At 38.1% G+C, this 9,154-nt stretch overlaps 1 pseudogene; it reads right to left on the reverse strand.

The window, feature by feature from the left end:
* Window positions 1-3,226: 3,226 nt before the first annotated feature.
* On the reverse strand, window positions 3,227-5,531 carry LOC112506092 (annotated as a pseudogene).
* Window positions 5,532-9,154: the final 3,623 nt, after the last annotated feature.

Consider the following 9,154-nt stretch of genomic DNA (forward strand, 5'->3'; position numbering starts at 1 on the left):
TTGTGGATGATTTCACCCGCGCTGTGTGGGTTTATTTGTTAAAAGGAAAAAATGAGGTGTATGATCATATTGAAAWTTTTTGCAATCTGTTGTTCACTCAGTTTGGAAAAGTCATAAAAGTGTTTAGGAGTGACAATGGAAGTGAATTCACTAATCATAAATTAGCTGAGTTTTTTGAGTCCAAGGGTATTATTCATCAAACATCGTGTGTTTACACACCCCAACAAAATGGGGTAGTTGAGCGTAAGCATAGACACTTGCTAAATGTTGCCTGGGGTCTCATGTTTCAGGCAGGAGTCCCCCTTAACATGTGGAGTGAAAGTATTTTAAGTGCCACTTATTTGATAAATCGAACTCCCACATCTCTTTTAAACAGTAAGAGTCCTTACGAGCAAATTTACGGGTATTCAACCTGTCCTTACTCATTTGCGAAACTTTGGTTGTCTTTGTTTTGCACTTATACCCAACTTATCTGATAAGTTTTTGCCAAGATCTGAAAAATGTGCTATGTTGGGATATGCAAATTCAAAAAAAGGTTATAGACTGTATAGTCTAGCAACCAAGAAAAATCATCTTTTCCAGGGACGTTAAATTATATGAAAATATTTTTCCTTTCAAAATGAGTAATGACAAAGCTGATCTGATTAATAATGATGTTGATRGTCTGAATTTCTTTGATACTATTACTAGTTCTTCTAWTRAGCCTGATGTGTTGGGGCCCAATGATGAGAATACTGGACCTACTGTGTWTGAGCCCAATGATAGAATCATTTTTGACAACAACAACCGTAGAGAACTAGGTAGCCCCTCTAGGACTGATTATAATCAGTCACTAGGCAGCTCTGATGTTCAAAATAGTCCTGATAATTCTCAAGAGGAACATCTTAATARAGTTACCAGTTGGCAGCCATTAGGCAGCCCTAGATCGGTTGCCAGTTCTCCTCGTGAGGCAGTTTTAACTACTGATACTGGTAATGATGGTACTGGTCGTAATTCTRAGGGTGTTCAAACCCAAACTCAGTCTCTTAGAAGATTTTCTAGACCTAGTAATTTTCCTYGTAAGTATGATGATTTTGTTATTGAAGGGAAGGTTAAGTATGGGATAGAAAGAGTTGTGAACTACTCGTGTCTTTCGTCTGAAAATCTTTGTTTATTTCAAATTTGAACAAATCTGTTGAGCCTAAATCTTTTAAAGAAGCCTGTTGTGATCAAAATTGGCTAAATGCTATGAATGAAGAGATGGAGGCCTTACATAGGAATGGGACTTGGTTTATCACTGATTTKCCTAATAATAGAAAAGCTATAGGATGTAAATGGGTATACAAAATCAAATATAAGTCTAATGGTGAAATTGAAAGGTACAAAGCTAGATTAGTGGCTAAGGGTTATAGTCAACGTGAAGGCCTTGACTATGAAGAAACATTTTCTCCTGTAGTCAAAATGGTTACTGTCAGATGTATTATTGCCTTAGTTGTTCAGTATAAATGGCCTTTATTTCAGTTAGATGTTACTAATGCTTTTCTGTATGGTGATCTRATTGAAGATGTTTATATGACTCTTCCTGAAGGTTATTATAGTGATAATGATAAAAGGGTGTGTAAACTTGTTAAGTCGTTATATGGCTTAAAACAAGCACCTCGGCAGTGGTATGCAAAGTTATCTTCCTGTTTAATTGAAAATGGGTTTGTTCAAAGATTAGTGATTACTCTTTATTTACTAAGCAAGTTAATTATGTGTTCCTCATCCTTCTTGTTTACGTTGATGATATTGTTATCACCGGGAATAGTATGAGAGAAATTAACTGTTTCAAGGAGAACTTGAAAAGTAAGTTTTTGATAAAAGATCTAGGAAAATTAAAATTCTTTTTAGGAATTGAAATTCTAGATTGTATTGATGGTGTGTGCATGTCCCAAAGGAAATATTGTTTGGAACTATTAAATGACTTTGGTTATTTGGGATGTAAACCATCTAGTACTCCAATGGATGTTAATTTAGTCATCTCTGATTCAAATTGTTCTAAGGATCCTCCTTTGGCTGATTATTCAGGTCATCAAAAATTAATAGGAAGATTGATTTACTTGCTTGGAACACGTCMTGATATAGCTTTTGTTGTGCATTGTTTAAGTCAGTTTATGCATGCACCTAAAAGTCTCATTTAAAACTTGCGTTTAGAATTCTCAGGTATCTAAAATCATCTCCTGGAAAGGGAGTCAGTCTTACAAGGTCAGACACATTTAATCTTACTGCTTATGTAGATGCAGACTGGGGTAAGTGCGTTTCATCTCGTAGGTCAGTTACAGGTTTTTGTTTATTTCTTGGGAATTCTATTATCTCTTGGAAAAGTAAGAAACAGAGCACTGTTTCTCGATCTTCTGCTGAATCAGAATACAGGGCTATGGCTGCTGTATCCTGTGAGATTGTTTGGGTTATTAAAATACTAGCTGATTTAAATGTTAATAATCTTCTTCCCGTAAGTCTTTTCTGTGATAACAAATCCGCTATTCAGATTGCTAATAATCATGTTTTTCACGAAAGAACAAAACATATTGAGATAGATATACACTATATTCGTGAAAAAATTAGTAAAGGTGTATTAAAGATTGTTAAAATTCAGTCTTCTGAACAAACAACAGATATTTTGACCAAAGCTCTTGGTGTTAATCAACACAATTATACGTGTTCAAAGTTAAAAATGATAGATCTTTTCAAACGTCAAGATTGAGGGCGGGTGTTAAAAGTTCATGTATAGTTTCTATCTTGACTCACTGACTTACTTAACTTTGAATGTCCGTTATTTGTTAGGTATCTAACAAATATGGGCTGAATATGTACAACTGTCAAAGTGTTAGCTGGTTGATAAGTTCAAGGACTGCGCCTCACATTGCTGATATCTCAAAGGGTAGCGGAGCAAATATGAGGATTCTACAAGGACTATTCTTGACTTTTCTCAATTCATATATAAATGACATGGAGYCGGTCACTTAGTTCAGATTATTCATTTTTTACATTCTCTAAACTTTCATTCTCAAKATTTCTCTCTCGATTTCTCCTTCTTCAAGATCTTCAAGATCTGTCTAAGATCTTCTTCATCATACAATACCGAGTTAGTTTTCTTGTTCATTTTATTAGAGTTTGTATCATTAGAAGTTTGTATAATCTGTTTCTTTATGTTTATGATTACTGTATTGATAATAAAATGACTTGTTATTGTTCAAGTTYAATAAAACTATAAAAATCTAATAATCTTCACATGTGATCCAAGTGCATCTGCAAGATCTCCTAGCACTGCTACCGCTGCTCTTACCACACTCTCATCCTAATATCACGCCCATTCCGAAGAACACACATAAGCAGAAATAGATTTAATATATATACACACCAAAAGGGTGTCTTTCAAATCATCTCCAAAGGTGTAAAACAATGATTTACAGAMCAAATTAATCGTTAAACAAGATGGAAAACAAAGATATWGCATTGATTAATTGTTGTCCATGCCCAACAAAGCACTTGGAGTTGGAGAACAAAAAGATGCTGATGAAAATAGCTTTCTTTACAAAACCCTCATCCATGATTTTTACTCATGTGTAGCTAGATATATTACAATGATCAATACAARTATAATTTTGTTATTCTAACTTGCATGCTTAATTTTTAGCAATTTATATGCRTACAAAAAATACTTCACAAAYAGTTGAAACCTGCTATTTAAAAAGAAACAATCTCTAAACCGAAAAATATATTGTTTATTCTCAAGGTTGAATGATATATTAGGCAAAACACACATTCAGATGGTCATTTCAGTTAATCAAACCACTTCAAATGCAGCTTAAAATATAATTCAGTATTTCATACTTAATGCTTAGTGCATACAGAAAAATAAACTGGGATCAAGTTAAAATTGTATGCCTCACTATGCTACCTCCATTTTGTTGTCATAGAGGCTAGCTGCACTGCAAATAAGAAACAATTGCAAGTGCAACATGATGCTTCTGTATATGTATTTTGGTCACAAAACAAACAAGGAACTATATTTACCGTACTTCTAAAAACAAACAACACGACATAGGTTTAAAAGCACATAGGCACTCCAATTGGTATAATGAATAACAACTCGGGAAAAATCATGAGTAAATAAAGAAATAGCAAAGACAAGAAAAGATACTCCATACCTGTACGCATCCTTAACAGACACTTCTATGAACTTTCAAGAGGTGTGGAGCATGAGGCAACATTAACTCAGTTTTGGAATTTTTAAATCCTTGTAAGATACCCGAGTATGCCTCAAAAATACTTCGCTTGAGCTGATTGCCATATTCCACCATCTCTTCGTCATTGATGTCTATTTGGGCACACACTTCAGCATCTCCTTGCATCATGGGCATAGCATAAGGAACATACTTCTCAAAGTGTTCCCCAATAGCAAGGGCCACATAACCAAAGCACGAAAAAATTGGAGGCTTGACAGAGCGGTGTAGATCACCACTAGAGAGATCCTTAAGGAGCAGTGTCATGATATTATCACAATAAGGTAACATCTTGTCATCCAAAGCACGACATATATCACCAACCACCCCAACCGAGATGGAACAAACCTGATATTCCTCGAAATTTTGAAGACCCATCTCCAAATACTTGTAGAACTCTGGCATATACTTCCCAAATTCTGGTCCAGTGGCATAAGCAAGAGCACCAATGTCAAGCATTGCTTCTTCATGTACTATTGAGCTACGACAAGCAAACACCTTGAGGAATAACATCATAATCTGGTCTGCAGCTTGAAATATAACCGGCTTAGTTTCATCAATACTGCYAAGTTTCTGAATAATAACTTGCRATACACCACAAASCAAAGCATGTAGATCTCCTTGCTTTTCTCTATCATCTGATGAAAGAATCTGAAGATCGATTGTCTGTCCCAGCTTGGTCATGATAACAGGGAGAAGTTGTGTTATTATTTGAGATGTTTCAGCAAGGTTGGAGCACCTCACAACCTCATTCAAGGTTTCATATGCAGCTGACCTCAACTTTGAATCATTGACATCTGTTCGTTCAGCAGTTGCAATAAGAGAAGTTATGACATCTATAACATATGGTGTGAGAACAGAGGAGCYAGTTTCAAAACCCTCATATCCCTGAGCAAGATAATAAATAGCCCCACAGACCTTCTCTGCAACATGGGGAGAATCCTTGATACTTTCTAAAAGGACCCCTACAATTCGTTGAAGGTTAGCATGTGAAATAACAGAAAATCCAGTGGCCGGACTGTGTAATAACTCAAAAATACGGCTGAGAGTCCATGCAGTGCTGTCTTTCACATGGCTATTTTGATCCCTCAAAGCATTAAACAGAAATTCTCATGCAGAGAGGACCATTGGGGAGAGCTTCTCAACACTTGGGCCTTCAAGAATTGATCCAAATGCATATGTAGCTGCCTCACGAGATCGCCGATCTGGCTTTGATATGTTATCCTGCACAAAAGGCATTACTAAGGGTACTATCGCATCCCCAACAGTTCTGGCAACAAGACCATATTACGCATCAAGAATAAATTAAATCATTGATTTAATTTATTATTTACATAATTGTTATATTAATCATTGCCTTTGTAAATCGATTTTATACACTGAAATACAATTACAGAAATCTCAATACCTTTCATGGTATCAGAGCTACAGTTGCTCTAAAGAGCTGATCATCCTTCTTATTCTTTYTTACCCCTACGCTTCCAATGGCATCAGAAACCACAATTTACTGGTGCAACTCATTTCCCAATCAGACTCACCGCCAACAATTTTCCCGTCTGACGTCGTCAAGTTGAATCAACCCTAATAGGGCTTGAGCTCGATGCGTTCATCTTTGGCAATAAACAGCCTCCACAATTTCTRGATGATAAAGACGGTCCCAAACTGAATCCAGAGTATTGCCTTGGTACCGCCAAGATCAGATAATATTCAGTGCTATTTTCGGCTGCTGCTCAGACTACATTCAACCTCTAATTTYGTCAGCTACTACTTCACGAGAGGGCTGGGAAAGACTCAATGCCAGTTTCGCCAGTRGGTCCAAATCTCGTGTCATCTCTCTCAAGTCCAAACTTGTCAAAAATCCCAAAGGYTCTCATTCAATAGCCGAATATCTTTAGGATATGCGAGCCATTGCTGATGATTTAGCGCTTGCACAAAGCCCTGTTACAGAAGAAGATTTACTGGTTCATATCTTATCACAACTTGGTGATGAATATAGTACTATCGTTGCTGCGATCAAAGTACGTGAATCACCACTGTCTTACTCAGAGTTATTTGACAAATTGACTGATTTTGAGCGAGCTCTTAAGGAACAAACTGCAACCCCTGAACCTGTGCTAACCACGTCTAATTATATTGCAAGACAGTCCAATCGACAACCTGGACGATCGGATAATTTCAACCATCAACGTGGCACCAACAACCGTTTCTCTAATCAGCAACGTACTATAATCAATCGCACTCAATGGTCGTCTTCAACTTCTGGAGGAAATCGCCAAAACAGGTCCAATCTTTATTGCCAGTTCTGTAACATTCCAGGTCATATGACTCGTGACTGTCGCAAGCTATCTCGTTTTTTACGAGACAACAATGTCACTGTCAATGCCTCAGTCGAATGCTCTAGTGGCTAATATAACCACAACTGGCTCACCTTCTGTTTCACCAACCTGGCTATTTGACAGTGGTGCCTCCAACCACGTCACTGGTGATCGTTCCACACTTCAAAATGTCTCARACTATGGTGGACCAGATGAAATTATACTTGGGAACGGTAACAGTTTAAAATTTTCMCATGTTGGCTCTAAACATATTAACACATCACTCAAGACTCTACACTTATCTCATTTGTTATGTGTTCCACACTTGCAAAGGAACCTTAATTCTGTGGCTAAATTATGCAAGACTAACCGGGTTTCTGTTGAAATTTTTCCATCTTATTTTTTTGTGAAGGATCTTCGCACAGGGGCGTGTCTCATGCAGGGGGAGAACTATGAAGATGTGTACTATGCCAAGCTACCTTCTAGGCTACCATCCATCTCTCAACTAAATGTTACCACCAGAATTTCACCACTTCAATGGCCTCATGCCTTGGGTCATCCATCCACAAAAGTTTTCAAGTCGCTTCTTTCAAAATTAGGCCTTAGTTCCAAGCTTTCTGATTTGCATTGCCCATCTTGTTCAATTAATAAGAGTCATAAATTGCCTTTTGGCTCTAACTTATTTGCTGCTACTAAACCATTACAATTGATATATTCTGATGTGTGGGGTCCTGTCCAAAGTTCCATTGATCATTTCAATTATTATGTAATCTTTGTGGACTACTTTTCAAAATATGTGTGGCTCTACCTAATGAAAAAGAAATCTGATGTTGCCACTCTGTTTCCTCAGTTCAAACTTTTGGTTGAAAAGTTTTTCCAAACACCACTTGTATCTATCTTCACTGATAATGGTGGAGAATACATTGGTCTTCTACCTTTCCTCAAACAACATCGTATTTCCCATTACACCACTCCACCTCATACACCTGAGCAAAATGGTATTGCTGAAAGGCGCCATCGACACATAGTTGAAATAGGTCTAGCTCTCCTACACCATGCCAAACTTCCCTTAACCTTTTGGACTTATGCCTTTCAAACGATAGTTTATTTAATCAATAGGCTTTCTACACCCATTCTCAACAATGAAACTCCTTACCAACATCTCTTCAGTCAACCCCCTAACTACACCAAACTTAAACCTTTTGGTTGCTTGTGCTATCCATGGCTACGACCCTACACCACTTCCAAACTCCAGCCCCGATCTACTCCATGTCTTTTCCTTGGGTATTCTACTTCCAAATCAGCCTATAAGTGTTATGATCTCGTTAACCGTCCCTTGTACCACTCCCGCCATGTTCAGTTTGTTGAGAGTCAATTTCCTTCCAAAGTCGACTTCCCTAAGCCCTTGCCCACACCTGACGACTTTCTCATGCCATGTATCTCGTCTTCTTACCAGCATTCTATTCCCTCATCAACTTCAACAGAAAACACAACCAACACTACTACTGCCACTCCTCCCATCCGCCTTCCTTCCTCGTCCAACGCAGCTTCAACACAAACAAAACCTTCTTCTGCTTTTCGCCTAACCTACTCTAAGCGTAAAACAAGGCCGGTATCACCTACACCACAGCCTCTCTCTCCTCTTTCTTCGAATTCATCAGAAACTTCTCCACCTCCTGCCTCTCTATCTCAACACTCAACCCAACAACCACCCTCCCTCTCAAGTGCCTCTCCTACACCATCTTCTATTGATTTAAACGACACACCACGTACCGGTTCTCCCTCTTCCTCTCCTGCCACCTCTACTTCCTCTCCAAACCCACCGCCTGCACGCACCAAAAAGCAAAAATCCAAATACTTCAATGACTCATACATCAACACCACAACTCTKCACCCAATTCCCGCCACCATTGAACCTCATACACATAATCAAGCCCTTAAAGACCCGAAGTGGCACCAACTGATCAAGCCCTTCGAAATCATCAGAAACTTTTACCTGGAACCGCTCCCACATTCGGCGTCTCACGTCCTTTGGGATTTTTTCCCAACTAATCCATGGGCCGTCAAGCAGCTCTCGGTTGATCTTGGTGATCCGACGGATCACTTTGGTGTCACTGAAACTATATAATTACAAATTGAATTAGCATCAATACAAAAAATATATTTTTATCATTTAAAAGATGTAAATATATTTACTCTTTGCTGCGGATGCCCATAACCGTCCGTTGTTGTGGAAGTGGCTCCGGAGCAGCACTACCACGACCAGAGTCAATCTCCTCCGGGTGTGCCGAAGCAGTACTAGAGCCTCTACCCATACCGTGGGTAGGTATACTGCCACTAGCTCGACCGATAATCCAAGTACGCGGCATCATCGAYTTTCTACAAAGCAACGTTAGAAAACATACAACAATAATTCAAGTATACAGTAAATATTCCACGCAATTGAAAGTGTCTAACAATGGTTTACTAATTAAGATTTAAAAATGGAAATAATAAAATTTTAAAACAACTACACAAAGTTTACTAAGACTAAAATTTACAAATGAAGCCTAATCATCTGATGAATGATCCACAAGTCAAGTTCTTCGTCCTCAG

This window comes from Cynara cardunculus (assembly GCF_001531365.2).
Source record: "Cynara cardunculus var. scolymus isolate 2C chromosome LG 2, CcrdV1, whole genome shotgun sequence".
Lineage (NCBI taxonomy): Eukaryota > Viridiplantae > Streptophyta > Magnoliopsida > Asterales > Asteraceae > Cynara > Cynara cardunculus.